A 21,040-nucleotide genomic window follows, 5' to 3' on the forward strand; every position below is an offset into this window, starting at 1 on the left:
CTAAACTACCCTAAGCTGGCCGGTCGCCATAACTTTGGTTCTGACACATGGGCACAGGGCTAGCCCTAGGTTTTGAAGTCCAATCAGGGTACACAGCCAAAACATGAAGGAAACAAGCATGTATTTATAATTCTGTCTTCCTTTTTTAAAAGAAATCTCCATTATACTCATCTTTGTAGGCATTAAACCCTACAAGACTTTGACCTTCCCCTGAAGGACAGATGTGAATTCTGTCGTGGCTGTGCTGTTCTCTAGCTATGAAAACTTGAGTTGGGTTGGTCATTTACCATTTATTTCATTTATTTATTTATTTATTATTATTTTATCTCATTTTTAAGCATTTATAACAGTACTTTCAATGCATGGTAGCCGTAAGTTTAGAGAAAGTAATCAATGGAAAAGTACTGGAGTACTTGACATGTTAAAATTCTATATTAGTTAATTGATTGGTCCTCCCTTCTTTAGTTCGTAGTATAGGTACGAAAGTGCTTCAGCTTCGAAGGTTGTCTGTGGGACTTATATTTTTGTTTGGCTCTGCAATTCCTATTTATCTTTTCATATACAGTAGAACCTCTATAAGTTGGCCACCCAAGGGGCTATAAAGGTCATATAGAGAAGGTCCACATAAAGAATTAGGTCTTAGTAGATGTGGTGCATGACCAGTCTATGAAAATCAAATCAACTAAGGAGGTGGTCAATATAGGCAAGTGGTCCACTACTGAGGTTCTACTGTATTTAAGCCCTGACTTACTACCTAACCCCAAACTCCCTCAAGTGGACACTGACTTACCTTGTTATAGATCCCTTTGCACTTGGCACTGAAGCACCATAAATGGTTAGTAAATATTTGTGAATTGGTTCAATTTATTTGAATTCTAAGATTTTGCATTGTAATCATCCATCCATCTGCCCACTTAACAAACTTCTCATAAATGCCTATGTGTGCTGTTGTGGCAGCTGGGAATGTAAACAGATAAAAACTGGGCTGCTGGGCTGGAGGAACCGGCAGCCAGCACTCCTGGCTGCCTCTTGGCAGCATTTGGCATTTCTGTCCTTTGGTGGGAGGGGGTGATGTGTGCAGGGTCTTATCCAGAGAACACAACTCTTCCAGGTACCTACTAGGCCAGGTGCTGCTGAGAGAGCAATTACCACTACATGGTCCCTCCCCGCAAAGGCTTGCATGGTCAAGGGGAAGATCAGAGGGGAGGAAGCAAAGCATAACCTTGCCTAAAGGAGTTAAAGGAAGCCACGCGGTGGGGAAATCATCAGAGGGAGGACTTGAAGAATGAGAGAACAATGCTGCAAACATAAAAAATGGAGACTTGTTCAAGATCGGACTCAGGATCAGCAAAGGCATAGAGACGGGCAAGCAAATGCCAGTGAGGAAGAGAAGGGTCTTCTTGGCTCTGACAAAGCACACGTGGGATGGAGCAGAGGCCTGGGCGGCCACGGGTTCCTGCAGAGTGCTGCTGACTTTTTATCCTGAATGCAAAGAGTAACCACCTGAGGTTTGGAAGGGGTGAGAGGATTGGCCTTGTGTTTCAAAGCAGATACAGAAAGACCTCACTGGTTCTGAGCAGCCAGAACTGGAATCCTATACCCAGATTCCATGAAGATTTCTCACTTGGTAGATGATGACTTGGATTTCTTCAGGATGATTCCCAGAAGCTGCTATCACAGATTCATCCCCTATGATAGTAATTGTATTCAATCTGAAATGTGGAGTTTCACAGTGTTGAGGAAAGAGAAAGAAAGCATGCTTGAAATATAGCTCCTTTATTTTAAAGGTTTTTTTTTTTTTTACATCCGAATTCTGGACCAAGGAACCACAATATTCACTGTCTTTCTCTAACTCTATGCTTCTTCTAAACAATTTTCTTAGATTTCTCCACTGATTAAAGTTAGGACTTCACTGTGGGAACCCTTGAGTTTTAGACAAACATAGATTACACTTTGGATAATACTGTGCACAGCGAGATGGCATATTCCTGCTTTTGTGTATCTAAAAATGATTAAGAAGTTCTGTCCTGAATGTGAAAGGCAGAATGAAATGACACACATTAGGCACAAAGCAAAGAAGGAAAGTACCACCCAGAGGGGAAAAAATATGGGTTTCAATGCAGGCATGTCTGTAAGTCTATCAAAAATATGATAAGACAGAAAAAGCTGTTTGCATTAACATCCATGTCTCTGAATTCCCCCAGAACACTGGCATCGGTCACGGCTCGGGAGAGTGGGTGCTTCCCTGGGCCAGGTCTTCAGGGCAGAAAGAGGTTCTAGAAAGAGCAGAAATGTTAATTATTAACTTCCGTGTGGGGCCCCTCATTAAGAGTTCATATTTGTCAATGTTTTCTCATCCTCAGATAAGCTGTTTTCTATACCAGCACTCCTTTAGTCCCTCCAACTTTTATTTTTATCTTTTTCCACTGGCGACCTGGGGTGGGGGGCTGGGTGGGGTTGTGTTTTGGGAGGAAGAGAGGTAGCACTCCTCTGCACCTGGGAAAATTCTAATTCCTGTTTTTAAGAAAAATAGGCTAAGAAAAGGCTCAAGGGAGTCTAGGACATCAAAGAACTTTTTTAAAACAACATTTTTTGACGATTTAAATGAAAATGAGGCAGACATATACGGATTAAATTTCCCCTTAAAGCAGCCTGAGGTTGAAAGATTAAGGGGGGGAAGAGATGGAGGTAAAATGTACTGGGGATTTACTAGCAGAGTTTCTACTGATCTAAGTCTGTGTATGTTAACCCGTGATGTGGCTATGCGTGCTCAACATGCGGGCTCACACGCACACGCGCGCACACACACACACACACACCCCGTTCTGCGTGGCCATGAAACAGTCCCTTCACAGTTGATGATTTATGCAGCTTGCTGGGAGAGAAGTAGGCCACGCCAGCCTTGAAAGCACTTTAGTTTTGTTGTTTTTGCTCATGAAGGACGTGTTGTCCTGTAATTACTCTGTCACTTCTTAAAAGGTGAAATCCTTAACAGGTTTATGCTTTATGTGTTGCTATGAGTGTTCTTGTCAGAGCACGTCCAACCAGGTTGGAATCCCCATTCCATATCTCCTTCACGAGGAACAAAGAGGAATTGGACATTTTAACACGTGTTGAAGCATCTGGAAAAAAATATATATATATTAGGGAGGACAGATAAGGTATAGAAAAAATTGCAAACAACATTCCTGTTTCCCCTCTGGGTCCCCAAGTACTTATAAAATACTTTGTCATTAACTTCTTTTTATTATTCTTTTCTCTCTCTGTCAACAAACAAGTACAATTTTGTATCTGTATGTGATAACAGAATAGGTCAAGGTAAAAATAGCTAATGTTTAACGCAGAGGAAAAAATGAAACCTTCCAACTCCAACCAATGTAAATGTTAAATTTATGTTTAACACTTAGGAGAATATAAAGGAGATGCCGGCATTGATCAGGTTAGTTATTTTTCTCTGTAACACTGACGAATCTTGCAAGCTTAGTAAATTAGAAAGACAAGAGTTTGAGAGCCTCAAATAATCAGGAACTTTACTGTTTCAAAGATCAAGTGCAATAGGAATGTAATTCTGTTTTTTTTTTTCCATACCAAAATTAATCTTTCCATTTGAAAGGTCTAGCATTGTGAAATGTTACAGGGCATGTCTGGGCCAAGTAGGAATGAGCAGTTAGCAGGCTTATCATCAACTTAAGAATGATGTTCTCATTTCATGAATTGTATAAAGTCTTGCTTTCTTCTAAGTCCCCAGGAAAAGTCAGATCAATAGGGGAAACGTCTGTGCATTATATGGGTTTGTATGATTCAGAAAGCAGAAGTCTTACTTCTCTGGATGATATAGGCAGTCACTTTCTGGTGAGTTCTCAAGGCTAGATCTCCTCCCAAGATTCTTCAGCTGCAGTCATCAAACACAGTTACCTGTTCGTTTTGAGCCAGCCCATAGCAATATGGCTCCCAGTCATTCCATTAGCCACCCGCACTCTGCCAGGGCAGTTTGGAAACCAAGCTCTCTCTCTTGTCCCCTGTCATCCACACTATTGCTTGGAAATTTCTGTTAACTTAAACCTTCAGAAAATATGATCCAAAATAATCATGGAAGTCAATGGTGAGATTCAGCCAGGGCACAATAGTTTACAACCACAGTATTATCTATGTTTAGGGTCCTTTCAAATTGTTTGTGTTAGTCAGTGCTTATGCCAAACTGGTTGTTACGTATCCTGGATACATAGTGATGGCTATCCTGAGTTCCCCAGGTCAGCGTCACTGCCTCTCAATTAACACTGCCACTGACTTAGTTTAGACCCTTGTGATATTTTGCCAAGGCTATTGCAAGAAGCCTTGCTGCAACATGAAAGCAATTGCATTTACGGCAGAATACAGGCATGTTGAGATACATAAAAGTAGGCCTTTAAGAACCCGGCCTCCAAAAGGCTCTACTATTAGGGTAGATGTACGACCTTCAAGAAACAAACAAGCAAACAAACAAACAAAAAGATTCAGGGACGATAGAAACAAAGAAGGGAGTTTTGGTTTAAGAAAGATAGGCTAAGTCACAGGAAAGAGGTGATTCTGAAATTGACAGTGCATCTGTTCTCAGCCAGCCTTACAACCTTTGACGGGGGCAAGGTGGATGCAGGTGAAAACCAAAGGTTAATTTCACCTTAATAGTGGCAGGATATTGGATGGGTAGCCCTTGGCAGCACTGATCTCAGCACCTCCTGCAGCTAGGGGAGGAGGTGTCTTTGGCAGAGACCTCAGTTTCCTCAAAGGTTTGATGTAGTTCTGGTGGGCGGTTGCAGGAACACCTACTTCAGCTCCTTGACTGTGCATTAACAACAGAACAGCCCATTAGAATGTTGACAGCCATGACAGCCATGAGCACAGGAAGCCGCACTGATTCTAGTTGATATTTATTGGATTCTTTCTATGTTCCAAGAATCAGGGATTAGGGGTGTAGCAGTAAAAACAACACACCTGCCTTTTTAACCATTTGTGACAGTGAGAAATATAATTTCCATCCTAACCAGTGCACACATATACTATGTACATCACCTCCCAGTATATTAAAACAAAGTTTCATGAAACAATTGTAACCCTGGCCATGCAACACACTCTGATATTTTCTATATCTACTGTATTTTCTATTATATTTTTCTAATATATTAAATATATATTTTTATTTAAAAAGTTATAGTGGTCAGTCCTACTAAATTAATCTGTTACCATTAATGGTTTGTTACCCACAGTTTGAAAAACACTTTTCTAATAAGAATTGCAACTATTATAGCTAATATTTATCAAGCATTTACTATCTGCTAGACACTGTTCTAAGTACATTACATATGTTCACTTATTGGGTCTTCATAACTTAACTGCATTCACCCGGGTAGTAAATGGAACAGGATTTAATTCCAGTCTTGAAATTCCTACTTGCCTAACCAGGGAAGTTGGTTAGAAGAGATAATGTTAAGAGATTTATTGCAAGGACTTGGCTTACATGAGTACAGGAGCTAGCTAGTCTAGCCTGAACTCCATCATGTGGGTTGTCAGGAAAGGTAGCTGGAAACTGCCTTCCCTGGGTGGGATTTCTTCTTCTTCAGGAAAGAGCTGTGCTTTTAAGGCCTCTTCCCTGATTGAACCAGGCCCATGCAAATTACTTAGGATAATCTTTCTTACTTAAAGTTAACTGATTAGGAACTTTAATTACTTAAAAATACCTTTAAGGCAACATCTACTAATATTTGATGAGTCAACTTGGTATGTCAAGTTGACACAACAAAAAAATCACAGTTTATCCATTGAAAATTTGGCACTAATACATTTTCCTTAAAGCATATTTAATCTCTAAGTAACAAAATAACAGTCACCTTTATGCCTAACCTGGAACAATTATCCTGTAGATAACTGAAAACTCACCAACCCTTTTACCAAAAAAAAGATGCAAAGTTTTGAGTAGTGTTCCCTCTTCTTTGATATCCATTAACTTAAATATTGTGATACAATGGTAATTATTCATAATACACCTCCTTTCAGATAATAAGGGGATAAGAAAAAATTATATACATATACATACACACAGACACACGCAAACATATTTATATCACCACTAGGAAGAAATACTCATAGTATCTACAGTCATTGTGTCTACAATTGGTCACATAGTTGTAACTGATATTTATAACTATTATACCTTCTTCCAATAGATATTCTACATTCCTTTTCCCTCAGCAAGCACTTGAGGTGGTCATGACTTTTTGCCCTGTGAAGCAATGCTATGTAGAACACTGTGATGGTGAAAAGTCATTCTGCATGTCATGAATAGTAGTTTTGGCAGAAAAATTGTGTGCCAGGAAGGCAGTCAACACCCAGCTTAAAAGTCCATTACAGTGAGAATAAAGCATTGCTCCTCTCTTGGTAAAAATAGTCCATTGTAATCAACATGTGGCCACCAAGTAGCTAGCTCATCACTCAGGGAACGGTACACCCTAGGAGCTTGCTGTTGCTGTCTTTCACTGGCAGACGTAGCAGTCTCAGCTGTGGCCGTAGTCAGTGCAGGAGCAAGTAGAAGTCCATGTTGTTCGACACTTATATAACCTCCCTCCCAGCCACCATGGCCTCTTTGTTCATGAGCCCATTGGGCAAAGACAGGAATAACTGGGGAGAGAAGGTGACTGGTATCCAGAGGAACGGCACTTGATTGTTAAAATTCTCCTCTGATGAGGTCATCCTTTGAATGGCATTCATGCGGAACACAAATGTATTTGCATTCTTTGCCATTCAAAAGTGTCTTTACACATACCTCTTTCTCAAACTACTTGTTACCAATTTTACAATTATTTTCCTTTCAAATTCCTGACCATCCAAACCATAGGCCATAATCTACATAGACTCTTACCTCTTGCTAGTTCCCCTTCCAGTTCATCTCCAGGTGCCCTTCCTAAAATTTTGCCCACTGGGAGAATTTCTCTTCACTAATTTAGGAATATTCCAGAAAGGGACTGCAGGGCCAAAGCTGTTTATTGGGTAGAGCTTGAATATTGGGCAGAAATGTCTGTAAACCAGGCTCAACTTTTCTCTTCCTTAGTTACCTAGTCATAGAAAATATATTGCGTGTGTATATACTATATATGTCCATGTGTATATATCTGTATATATAATCTATATATATTCAACCCTACTTTTAAATAAATTAATGCAAAATAAAACAAAAACCAGCCTTTTTAACAGTTGCATTGCATCTTATGCGTATGTATCTAAAGCTAGCATACAAATTAAAAATTATGTATTTAAGTTCCTTAAATTTATAAAAGTACAATAGTAAGGATAGCATCATTTCTCAGTAATTTCAACAAAGTCAATTTCATCTCCATCACTGGAGTAGTGTCTTTGGTAAAGCATCAGACAGGATAGTTAGCTTGCCAGGCAAGTAGCTGGGGCCTTGTTACAAGATTTACATATTTGATCTTTAAACGCCAGAGAAATAACAGCAGAACGTGATGCTCACCAAGTCTGAGGTTGGAGAAACTGAGACATTCAGACAAAAGGGCAGCGTCACACTGCTCATTTCATGCTACTGTAAATAAGTAAAGAAGCCAACCAGCCAGCTAACTTACAGCAAGGATTATTTTCAAAGTTCATATTAAACCCTACTTCGACAAAGACAACTGTTTATTGAACATTTACACTTTTTCAGAAACAGGTTCTGGGACTATAAAGATGAACATATTTTGTCATTGAAGATATTACCCCTCAAAGTAAAACACACATCTATGATCTTAAGGGGTTTGCCTTCTGAAAGATATGAAGAACAACTATTGAGACCACATAAACATGACTATCTAGACTTGCAACCATGTATATTTATATATTAATGATAAAAGAGGAGCATTAATTATGTCTTGCTGGTATTATAGCTTAAAATAATAGCATGGTAACTGTTAGAAAAAGTATAGTGTATAGGTTGGGCACAGTGGCTCACAACTGTAATCCTAGGATTCTGGGACGCTGAGACAGGTGAATTGCATGAGGTCAGGAGTTCAAGACCAGCCTGCACATGAGCAGGACCCTGTCTCCACCAAAAATAGAAAAATTAGCTGGGCACTGTGAGATGCTTGTAGTCCTAGCTCTCGGGAGGCCTGAGCCCAAGAGTTTGAGGTTGCTGTGAGCTATGAAGCCACAGCACTCTACCCAGGGTGACAGAGTGAAACTCTGTCTCAAAAAAAAAAAGAAAGGGAAAAAGTATTCGGTGTTTATTTTATGCCAGACAATGAAATGTTTGCCTTTTTAATGTGTATTTGCCAATTAATAGTTGTAGAAAGCCTAAAGTTACTATTATCACCATAAAACAAATGAGATAATTGAGACTTACAGAGGTCTTAACCAGCGCCTCCGTACATAAAGTTCAGATGAGATTTCTGTTTGAGTCTAAATCTTAGGCTCTTATCCACCAAGTGAAGCTTCTTACTGGAAGATAGAAAATAAATACTTCAGTTCCTCATCACCAAGAACTTTTAAGTTGATGCCTTTGCCTTAGCACAATTTATATGGTGGGAACAATAAAAAGTGCTGGGTTTGAGTTCTAGTTTTTCTATTGCCTAGTTGTGACGTTGGCAAAGTCATTTAACCTTGCTGTTCTTCATGCTGTATCTATCAATGGGATACATAGCAAATAGCTAATTTATTGGCAACTCTTAGATATTTAACTGTTTGTAAACTGAAAGGGTTAAGTTCAAATGTAAAATGCCGTCTGACTTTGCAATGTTATAAGAAGCTAAATGAAAAGTTAAACATAATAACAATATTGAAACTCCTCTACAACAGTATTTTACCCCCAAATTATTATCATCTCCCATAAAATATAAAATAAAAAAAATACAATCAGTAATGCCTGAAAAAATTTGATGAGGGCATTAGAAAGATTTCTAACTGAAAGGCAAACAAGTGAGCGCTTATACTCACCAGCTGAGTGATGTTAGCCAAGTCATTTAATCTCTCTAAGCCTCAGTTTCCTCCTTTACAAAACTATGAGGTTGGGCTAACGCTAAATAATCTCTAAGCACCCTTACATTCTGTCAACCAACACATTTAGAGTCCTCTGGCTGTGACCACTGTCTGCTTTGCCCTGATCAGCCTGGAGAATCTTAGAAAAATCTCCCACCCAGTTGATCAGGGTGCATTTCAACCACAGAAACTCTAAAGATAGTGCAACATTTGGTCTGCTGGTGTGAATTGAATTAACCTGTCAGCTTTGTAAAATGTATCTTTCATTGACTTCAATACCAAATGCTTAATCCCTAGAAATTAATTGAGGGAGTTTGAATCTCCCTGGTGTTATTGGCGTATGGAAAATCTTGTTACTTCTATCACACTTTTGTGTGTTAACATCATAATTTTTAAGAGATCATCATAGCAATCTCCGGTTTCTGTTAACTGTCTCTGAAAATCCAAATGGGTTTATTTCCTGAATTGTTAATAACCTTATTCCTCAGCCACACAAATTATCAAGTATATGGACTACAGTTGAGCCCAAACTCATTTTATTTGACGAAGGCGAGACAAATACAAAGATTTCTATTTTGAGAGTAAAACTGCCAGGGTGAATTACTTGGAAAGCAGTTGAACATGATGAAATGCCATAAATTACACTGAAAATCTCTTTGTGTAAGCATTCAGCTCTGCATGCTTTTATTGATAAAGCAGCAATCCCCCCCCCCCTTTTTTTATGAGGACTAACAATTACATTGCTCTGGGAAAGAATTTGACTTCTATTAGCTGACCGTAGCACTTGTAGAAAACTCTTATTGTCTTATACAAATTTTAGCAGAAAAAAAATTCCCCTAAGAAGGTCTGTCTTGGACCCCGTGTCCTTGTGGACTCTGCTGATGGAGGAGCTCAAGAAAGCAAGTCATTTCACTCACATTGAAAGCAAGAACCAAGGTGGAAAGTATTCTCAGATACAACGTAACAAATGGACTGCCTCATAAAGATGCTTTTTGAAACAAAAGTCTGGCAGCCCTGAGGAACGGGAACAGAAGGTAATACAGAGTTCTACCAGGCTGTACTAGGAGCTCTAAGTGTGCTGGATGATTCCCCACACTTTCCCCCAACTGGGCATGCGTTTTGGCAGCCAGTCTTGTCTTTAGGTACTGCCATTTAATTTTCAAGAAATTGCTACAGTATACAAAAGTTAAAAAAAAAAAAGAGGAAGAAAATCAAGATTTTTAAGTTCCGTATGTTTGAGAAAAGTCTTCAGTAGTGACTAGCTGCATTCCAAGGAAACCTGTTTGAAAGTTTGGACAAAACCTCTGCAGAGTTAAGAGAGGAAAAGAGCTCGTTCCCTTTGCATTAGTCACTCTGTAAAAGATTAATCCTAACGAGCTACTTTCTGCAGTTAGGCACACCCAGACTTTGCATTACATACCTGCGATTTCTCAATGTTTAGGCCAAAATGTGTACACGCAGATGCTGATAGATATCGTCTTTCCAGAAACCATTAACCACGGTATTAACTGTAATACTTAGTGAGTTTAAGGAATGGGGCCATGTGGAGGTGGGGCGGAGAGGGAGTCCCCGGGGAAAGAGTTGTTGGAAGCTGTGTAAAAGAACACATTGATGGAACTTATGTTTCTAAAAACAGAGCAGGAAGAAAACACAGGCCACTGTCTTTTTGTTTCATCTGTTCTACACTGCCGTCCCTTCCTCTGGGCCCGTGCTAGGGTGGTTTTCAGCAGGTAGTGCTGCTAGCTTAATTGATTTCAGCAGTTAATGGCAGCCACTGTTTAAAGTTTTTTATTCAAAGAATCAGCATGGAGACAGAACTTCCTCATACCTTTCCCAGACCCTGGCAGGACAACCATACACAGGATTGCTGCCCTGACCCAAGAGATTTCAGCAGTTCACTACTTTTGCACTATGACACAACTGCACCCTAGCCCAGTGTGGGAGAAGCCTCTTGCTGTGGGCACACTTCTAGAATTAAGGGCTTATGTCTAGCTGTTCTTATCCTGATGCAGTTCTAAAATTAAATTTCATTGTTATCCCATGACTGCTTTGCCTGATGAAAAAGGTTTTTGTTTTAATCTTATTTTGCTCATCTATCACTTTATCGAGACTAAGAAGACGAAAAGATAAAGCAACTGGAAGAGAAACAAAAACAGAGCTAAAAAGCAAAGGGGGGCATGAAGCAGAGTGATGCATGGATCCTGTTGGTGGTAGCAACACCTTTGAATTTAAACTCATTCACTGAGCTACAAATATATACAGCCATATACACAGCATAGCGCTAGATGACGTCCTCTGAGCAAGCAGAATTTCCCACATTTTGGTGGGAAACTGATCGATAATATTTGCTAATTTTTGTAGGGTTTGTGTCAAGCTCTGGCAGAGAACAAAGCACTTAATAGGCTCACTTTTAATCTTCACTACACCATGATTAAGCATTCTTCTTCTTCTCATTTTGTAGACAAGGAATGAGAGGCCTAGACAAATTAGTGACTTTGCCCAAGATCTCACAGCAAATAAATGGGCAGTCTAACAATCAAACCTGTATCTTCTAAATTCAGGAATCATGTCTTTTAGGATTATGATGTACTGATTCAACAAGGATACAATAAAAAACAATATTAGCCTATTGGAATAAAAGGAAGTAAGAAAAAGTTCTTTGGGAGAACAAAGGCAAGAATAATCAATTTTAACTAGTTTCATTAGGAAGTTGCTTGCTGGTCCATAGCTGTTTGATGCGTTCAGGAAGTTACCAAGAGTTTTGAATGCCACGTTTAGGTATTCTGGTGTTATTTTCAGGAACTGAGGTGCCCTCTCACCTTTGTAATGCAGGATTGTAACAGGAAGGCAGAAGGGATGGTTTTGAGATGAGGGCCTGCTTATGGTGATGGTTTACGCAGGCCAGGGCAGTAATTGTTCATCCACTTGGGCCTGTGAGCACTTAAAGTGTGCCTTAGGGGATGGAGAAATTAATTTTTTAGTTAACTTAAATTAGTTTAAATTTAAATTTAAATATTGACCTTCAATTCAATTGTCAGAAACTGTTTTTGTACATTTGGAACAAGCTAAGTATGTGAGTATAATTTTTCCCCTGTAAATTTCATGATATCTAAATACAGATTGGGTATTTCTGGTGAACATTTAACTAATTGAAATATTCTCTGTAAATGTACATTTTGAAGGCTTAGGCAAGGCAACCTTGAGCAAGGAGAGCAAATCAGGAGGCATCAGTTTACCAGACTTTGAGCTATGCGGCAAGGCTATCGTAAACAAAGCAGCATGGCACTGGCACAAGAACAGAGACATAAACCAATGGATCAGAACAGAGAATCCAGATATAAAACCATCCTCATATTGCCATCTGATATTTGACAAAGTGAATAAATATGTACACTGGAGAAAAGAATCCCTATTCAATAAATGGTGTTGGAAAAATTGGATAGTCAAATGCAGAAGACTGAAACAGGATTTGCACTTCTTACCACTCCTGAAAATTGACTCACGATGGATAACAGACCTAAACTTAAGAAATGAAACTATAAGAATTCTAGAAGAAGTTGAAAAAACACTTATAGACTCGGCGAAGAACTCATGAGGAAGACCCCAAGTGCAATCATAGCAACAACAAAAATAAATGGGACTTCTGGTGTAAAACCATCTGGTTCAGTACTTTTTGTTGTTGTTGCTGGAAGTTTTTATCTTTGTTGTAATTTCAGTGCTTGATATTGGTCTGTTCAAGAGTTCTAAATCTTTTTGGTTGTATCTACCCTGTTTTCCCAAAAATAAGACATCCTCCGAAAATAAGACCTACTTACAGGAAAGATAAGACATCCCCCTGAAAATAAGACCTAGCACATCTTTGGGAGCACACCTTATTTTCGGGGAAACAGGGTAGGGAGGTGGTATGAATCTAGGTATTGGCCCATTTTCTCACATTTTCAACTTTCTGAGCATAGAGGTTTTTGTGTAATCATTGATGATCTATTGTATCTCTGCGGTATCTGTTGAGGTTATTAGAGATCTTACTTTTCTATTTCTAGTTAACCTGGTCAAAGGTTTACCAATTTTATCTTATCTTTACCTTGAGATATCACCTAACCCCAGTGGGGGTTGCCCATGTCACAAAGTCTCAAAGCTGCAGATGCTAGCAAGGTGTGAAGAAAAAGGAACACTTATACACTGTTGCTAGGATTGCAAATTAATACAGCAGTTTTGGAAAGAAGTATGGACAATCCTCAAAGAGCTAAAAGTAGAGCTTCCATTTGATCCCACAATCCCATTACGAGGTATCTACCCAGAAGAAGAAAAAAAATTGTTTTACCATAAGGAGATTTGTACTCAAATGTTTATAGCATCACAATTCACAATCACAAAGAAGTGAAAACAACCCAAGTGCCCATCAACCCATGAATGAATTAATGAACTATAATATATGTATATAAAAAAGATGTAAAGTCTTCATCTTTTTTATTAACCTGGATGGAGTTGAAGAACATTCTCCTTAGGAAAGTTTCTCAAGAATGGAAAAGCAAGCATCTCATGTACTCAATACTGATTTGCAACTAGTAGATAAACAACTACCCTGTCTCCCCGAAAATTTGTGCTCCCAAAGGTGCGCTAGGTCTTATTTTCAGGGGACGTCTTATCTTTCCTGTAAGGAAAGGTCTTCTTTTCAGAGGATGTCTTATTTTTGGGGAAACAGGGTACATGTCAACACAAGAGGAAAAACACAATTAAAATCAAGTAGGATGGAAAGTGGAAACAGAGAAAGGGGTTCATTAAGCCCCCACCAAACAAATACAATGATGGGGTATATGGTACACCTCCTGGGTTAAGGACTCAAATACAACTTGGACGTTTTCTAACAAATGCAAACAATGTAACTTAATCATGTGTACCTTTATATTAATCTGAACATAAATAAAAATAAATTGATTAATTAATTAATAGGAGTTGATCAAATTTAAAAGCTTCTGCACAGCAAGGGAAAGAACATTAGAGCAAATAGATAACCTACAGAATGGGAGAAAATACTTGCATGCTATACATCTGATACAGAGCTGAACCAGAATCTACAAAGAATGCAAGCAAATCATCAAGAAAAAAAACAACCCCATTAAAAAGTGGGAAAAAGACATAAAAGAAACTTTTCAAAAGAAGATGGACTAATAGTCAATGAACATATGAAAAAATGTCCAACGTCTCTAAACAGGGAAATCCAAATCAAAACCACAATGAGATATCACTTAACTACAGTTCCCAAACGACAAAGTCTGGCACAGATGCGGAGAGATGCAAACAATCATACACTGTTGGTGGGAGTGCAAACCAGTACAATCTCTATGTAAAGTCACATGGCGACACCTCAAAAAAGTAAAAGTAGGCCTGCCATTCCATTCAGCAATGACACTACTGGGTATTTACCCAAAGGAGAAGAAGACACTTTACAAAAAAAAGACACATGCACAATGTTTATAGCAGCACAACTGATAACTGCAAATATGTGGAAACAACCCTAGTGCCCATCAGTACCTAAGTGGATTAACAAAATGTGGTATATGTATACTGTGGAGTACTACGCAGCAGAAAAAATGGTGAATTAACTACCTTCTGTAACAATCTGAATGGAACTAGAGACCATTGTAAGTGAAGTATTGCAAGAATACAAAAGAAAAAAAATCAGAACTTACCAATTAACACTTGTGTGTACATTAAATTAGAACTTACCAATTAACACTTGTGTGTACATATGGAAGTAACATTCATCAAATTCAAATAGGTAGGAAGGGGGCAGAGGAGATGAATAAATTCCTGCCTAATGGGTACAGTGCATACTCTCTGGGTGATGGGCACACTCATAGCTTTAACTCAAATGGTACAAAAGCAATTTATGCAACTAAAATGTTTGTACCCCTAGAATATGCTGAAATTAAAAAAAATAAACTGCGAGGGCTTAGCAAGAAAATAAGAATAAAAACCCCCAATAAAATTTTGTATTATTTTGGATGTGTTGGAGTAAATAAAATATGTCATTAATTTCCACCTGTTTCTTTTTACATCTTTTTAAAGTGACTACTAGAAAATTTAAAATGACACACAAGGCTGGAAATTAATATATCATTAATTTCCACCTGTTTCTTTTTACTTCTTTTTAAAGTGACTACTAGAAAATTTAAAATGACACACAAGGCTGGGTTCAGCCTGTGCACTCTGGGAGGGCGAGGTGGGTGAGTTGCTAGAGTTCAAGAGTTTGAGAGCAGCTTGAGCAATAGTGAGATCTCATCTCTACTAAAAATAGAAAAACTAAACAGGCATTGTGGCAGGCTCCTGTAGTCTCAGCTACTTGGGAGGCTGTGGCAGGTGTTTGAGGTTACTGTGAACTATGATGATGCCATGGTCCTCTAGCCTAGGCAACAGAGTGAGTCTCTGTCTCATAAAAAAAAAAGAAGAAGAAGAAAGAAAGAGGGCAGTGCCTGTGGCTCAAGGAGTGGGGTGCCAGCCACATATACTGGAGGTGGTGGGTTCAAACCCCGCCCTGGCCAAAAACTGCAAAAAAAAAAAAAAAAAAAGAAAGAAAGAAAGAGAGAGAGAGAGCCCAAAATAAAAATAAACAAAATGACATACAAGTTGGGGTTTATATTGAATTTCTATTAGAAAGCCCAGGCTTAGACTTAAAGACTTTAATAAGAACTTGCTAGAAAGCAGGCAAAACCTGTGAAATCCAAAAATCCCAGGCTCTGTGAACTTCATTGCCCGTCAAACTTTGCTTTGAAGGAGGTTAGTAGAGCAATAGACACATACCCGTGCCTGAGATGGGCAGCCTGTAAAATCAAAGAACAGGGCCAGTAGAATGCTGTGTAGGCCCACAAGAAGCTAGGACCATTATACATTCTAAGAACTGCAGCAAGAAGCAAAGCCACTTCCTCTCTCCATAAGAAGGGTAGCTTCATACAATTAGCAACTGGAAGGTATGTTTCCTGTATGGATTTGGTTCCCCTGGCACTCTGAACCACTTTTCACGCCTGCTTCAGAATGTATTCTTCTCAGAAAATTCCAATCTGTGATTAATAAAACTGGGCAGGAGGCACAATAAAATTGGGCAGGGGGCACAATCAGGCATCATACCTGGTTAGACCATTCATCTTTGTGGGGTGATTACAAAAGCATATGACTATAGTTGACAGGTATTTTCTTTCAGTTTATTGAAAGTATTGTTCTATTCTCTTTTGATTATTGTTGTTGTGATAATTCTGCTGCCTCTGTCAGTGTGATATGACTCTTATTTAAATATGTTTTTCCGGGCAGCGCCTGTGGCTCAGTCGGTAAGGCACCAGCCCCATATACCAAGGGTGGTGGGTTCAAACCCAGCCCCGGCCAAACTGCAACCAAAAAATAGCCGGGCGTTGTGGGGGGCGCCTGTAGTCCCAGCTACTCGGGAGGCGGAGGCAAGAGAATCGTTTAAGCCCAGGAGTTGGAGGTTGCTGTGAGCTGTGTGAGGCCACGGCACTCTACCAAGGGCCATAAAGTGAGACTCTGTCTCTACAAAAAAAAAAAAATAAATAAAATAAATAAATATGTTTTTCCTTTTCTTTGGCTGCTTCTTTTTTACTCAGGTGTTTTGAAGTTTAAACCATGATGTGTCTAGGTGTGCATTCAATTTTATTTATCATATTTAGGGCTATATATACTTTTTATATCTGATAATTCATGTCCATATCAATTTAGGGAAAATTTCTCAATTATATTTTCAATATTCTGTTCCCTATTCCTTTGTTTTCTTCCTCTAGACTCCTTTGGAATATTTCCCTTCCATATCCTTCTCTTTATCTTCCTAAATTGCATTATAAGGACAATTTTTCAAGCTCTATCCTCCTGCTTCCTAATTCTCTCTTTAGCTAGATCTAATTTTTCTTTAAATGGATTTTTAGTATTATATTTTCAATGACTACATTTAAAAATTTTTATATGTTCTATTTCCTTTATTTCAGAAGCTAACTCTAGTATTTTTAGTGTCTTTTTCTTTTACCATTCTCCCACTGCCTTTTAAAACAGTTAATCATTTTAAACATAATTATTTTATAATATCTAAACTTCTTTTGTGAGGATTATGTGTACCTAATCCTTTGTTTCCTGTGTATGATGGCTTTTATATATGGAGAATTGTTTTCTAATGTACTTTTAAAATTCTGAACTGTGAGCTTATTTAGAATAGAGTTTTATTTGTGAGACTATTCAGCCTGATGAGAGTCTATCCCTCCCTAAATATTTTATGTTTGCTTGTACACATCATTCCAGTTTGAACCTGTGATATGTAAATTTCTTAGTTTAACAGGGTCCTTGCTCACACGAGAATATAAATTTGAAAGCACATTGGCTTAAGGGAAAACACAAAGTTATAAATTTTCAAGTGTGTAGTCCCCCTCCACCCCTGCCACCACTTACACCGTATAAGAAAAACATCCCTTTTGTTTTCTTCTACAAGTGGGAAGAGTTCTTGAATTTTTGCTGTCCTGTTTCAGATTTATAAAAGAAGTCTTAGTTATACCTCTTTCCTAGCACTTCTAGACCTTACCTGTTACCTGTTGGCTGCTGAGAATAGTAACCTGCTCCAGGCCATTGCACTGTTTATCAGTTTCCTATTTATTTTTGAAAGCCTTTTGTTTTCCTGACTTGCTTGTTAAGTTCCCCATGTGTTTAGAAGGATGTGTGTTGTTAGGATTACTTTTAAATTTCTAAGTGTTTCATAGTTGGAAGAGTTTTCAAGCTGTCTAGTCCATCATTGCTAGAAACAGAAGTCCTCAGAAAAGATTGTCCTCTTTTTCTCTAGCATGTATCTCATGTGCTTTGAAACTGGAGAACACTAGAATGTGGAATGTATCAAATTTTACAGGCTCCAGGATGCTCTTGGAGTAAATAAAGGAGTGGTACCTCTACACATTACTTATGGCTGGATGGAGTGATATTTCTCTGACGCAAGATGGAGAGTAGCTGCATTGTGTTTGTACATAGTTATTCATAAATGCATATTTATCTGTGTACATAAATGGATACATATATAGACATAGATATTTGGAAATTACTGCTTGTCAGAGCCTGCTTCTCTCCTCCCCAGCTGTGTTTCTTAATTACTTCTCCTGAGGGCTGACACTCACCATAGTTCCCAAAGCAGTCAGTATTCAGAGCAGACAATATCTGTTTCTCTCACCGGCCCTGTGCAGTGAAATCTGATCACCCCTGCCCTAACCATTGTTCTTCTGTGTGCTTCTGTTCAGACCAAGACTCATTACCCAGGAATGACCACTGGGCTACTGAGTTACTGCTTTTCCACGTGTGCCCAAGTTCCTACACTGATTCCTTTAGTAACCCCAATTCTGATTCTGATCTACTTTGTTCTTGCCAGTGTCTCTCGCTCTGGGAAAAGAGTACCTGCTGCCAATTGTGGTTTGATGATGGTAATTTTACAACCATAGTAAAAACTGTCTCTCAAGTATATCTTGCCTGAATTCGCTACAAACACGTGTTGCTCATTGACCTGAAGTTTAGAGACTTCTTATTGGAAAGGTGGGGCATAATGTTTTCTAACTTGTTTTTCTAGTCATGTTCTTTAAGCACCGTGCCTTGCATAGCTTTTCCGTGTTCAAGAGAGGGACCATTAATACTCAATTAAGTTTCCATGTAAGTCACTATCAATTATTTGTTAAGGTGAATAAGAATTTTAATCCCTATGAGTGGTTAAATATATATATATATATATGTGTTGTTCCATTTTATAAACAAAACACATCACTAGAAGATGGGTTGCCAAAATATTCATGCAGGTTAATAATTTTGATATTTATTTGCAAGCTTGAGTTAGTTATTGATCCTTAAAATAGAGATAAGATCACCTTTCTTGCTGGAATTTTATTTTTACAATAATGTAATAGATCATTCTTTCCGTGGTTGTTTTTACCAGGAGCATGTGGTGTTCTCTCACCAATAAAACTAAAGTGACTATGGGAAGTGACTATAAAAAACATTTCACTTGAAATGTACAGCCTCAAGGTACAGACACTGTCAATATTTTAGTAATAGGACAAACCACTGATTTCAGTCTTCTATGAGTGTGGTAAAGGGTGAGGGGAAAAAAGAATCCATAAAGTTAGTGGGTGAGGGAATGAGATCCATTAGCAAAAGCACATGATGCCAACAAGGGTTTTACAGAGGGTGAGGGATGTGTTGGGAGAGAGCAGGAGCTGAGGAGAAAGCTGGAAGGAGATGAAGAAGGAGCTATTCGAATAAGAGGAAGCCATGATCTGCAAAGAAAGTCCAAAAAGGACTGGGGAAACATTATCAATTACACAGACAAAGGAATGAGCCAGATACTTCTTAAATGGCAGAAAAGAACAAAGTCTGCTTTTGGGGGTGGAAGTGTTCAGAGGTAGCATTTGGTGAGGTCTTCTGGCAGACATTCATTCAACTGGATCTTGTAAAATTTATTTCTGGAATTTAGAATTGGAAAGTTGGATGTAACAAAATATTTAAGTAAAAAAAAAACTATGTAAAATATACCATTAGCAAAAGTATGAAGTCAAGTCTTATATAACTTTTAAAATATTAATCTTATTTTTCCTCAGGAAATGATTATAATTCCATCCATAACCGTAAGAGTAATTAATTTGAAATTATATAAATAAACCCTTCATATGTTCAAATTATTCCTAATAATCTGGAGATAGAATGTGTTTTGTGGGAGTCAGAAATAAAAATAAAGCATATAAAAGAATGCCATCAAGGACAAAACCAGCAGAGGCCTATTTTTTTTTAAAAGTCTTAATATCTACTAAGCGGCCCACAGAAAAGAAACATACACCTTAACATATTTGTCATGTTCAAGCATATTAGTCATATTCAATGCTTTTTAAAATATCACCAGGTACTTCATAAATGTAATTCAGAAAAACTTTGCTAATTTTCACTTCCCTAATCTGCAAACCCCAAGTTCTCACAAAGAACCCCGCAGTCTCACTTCACCTCTCAACTAAGATTTAATAGCTAAGCGCTCTACCATTTTCTCATATTACTGAGACTTCATTACTTTTACATGCCACACTACAGGACACTTACTAATATACTATTAAGTATTATCATAAATAATTAAAATGCGACTACACTCAACAAAATGAAAGAACAAAGTGTATTCTGTGTTGCAGTCAACTTGTGTGTATATTGGCTGGGTGAGCCAAGCACATATTTTAAAAATAGAAAATCAATTACTAAGAGCGACCTCAGTCACTCTCAGCTATGGGCCTACCTCTCATTAGCGTGAGTTAGTAAGGTCTTTTTCTGGCTCCTACCTGCCAATTAAATCATATAGCCATTATATCGTTATCACTGTTGAATTAAAAAACAAAATTAAGGACCAATAGAACTTTGTCTTTGTGCCAGCCTTTCCCACATAGCCATGCTTTTCGTTTCCAGTTGGTTTGGGGAAGCCAGTGCTTTTCACACTCCTTCCCTTGTCTCACACACCCTGAGGTAAGAATTTATTATCCTATTAATTGGTCAATATATATTTGGAGGCACACATGTGTGGTCAGCACTATATGGACAGAGTTCAGGATGTATAAATGTAAGCAGTAGTCTTTTGTCTTCAATGAATTTACAATATAATTTGGAAAACAAGATCAGTATAGAAGGAAAAGGATTGTGATGGGTATTAGCACATATAAAAACTACATTTTAGATTGTGTGATCTTCACTTCTGGGGCTACAGAATGTTAGAGGATGCTGAATCCAGGAAAAATTCCCTGATGCTATGAGCCTGGATTAACTGTTGCCCATACGTGCTTGTGGGCATCCTGCATTTAGTCTGTCAAAAGTCACCATTTTTGTAGCTGCAAGGGAATCTGTGTGATGCAATGTGCCTCACCAGACCATATGTATCTTGTTCTCAGTCCTGAGCCCCTCGCACAACGGGCCAAGTGCAGAAAGTGATGGGGCGCAGGCAGCAATATGAGGCTGGACAGAGACAGGTGTGGCTGAACCTCACATGTGGCCCTGC

The 21,040-nt window shown here is 38.4% G+C and overlaps 1 long non-coding RNA gene across 1 annotated transcript; it reads right to left on the reverse strand.

Moving 5' to 3' along the window:
• Positions 1 to 2,930: 2,930 nt before the first annotated feature.
• Positions 2,931 to 10,481, reverse strand: LOC128585757 (uncharacterized). The gene is made up of 3 exons (XR_008380101.1): positions 10,418 to 10,481; positions 8,366 to 8,460; positions 2,931 to 3,122 (listed from the first exon to the last, which is right to left on the reverse strand). It is a non-coding gene; the product is annotated as an uncharacterized LOC128585757 (long non-coding RNA).
• Between the last annotated feature and the right edge of the window lie 10,559 nt (positions 10,482 to 21,040).

The sequence above is a fragment of the Nycticebus coucang genome, chromosome 5 (genome assembly GCF_027406575.1).
Source record: "Nycticebus coucang isolate mNycCou1 chromosome 5, mNycCou1.pri, whole genome shotgun sequence".
Lineage (NCBI taxonomy): Eukaryota > Metazoa > Chordata > Mammalia > Primates > Lorisidae > Nycticebus > Nycticebus coucang.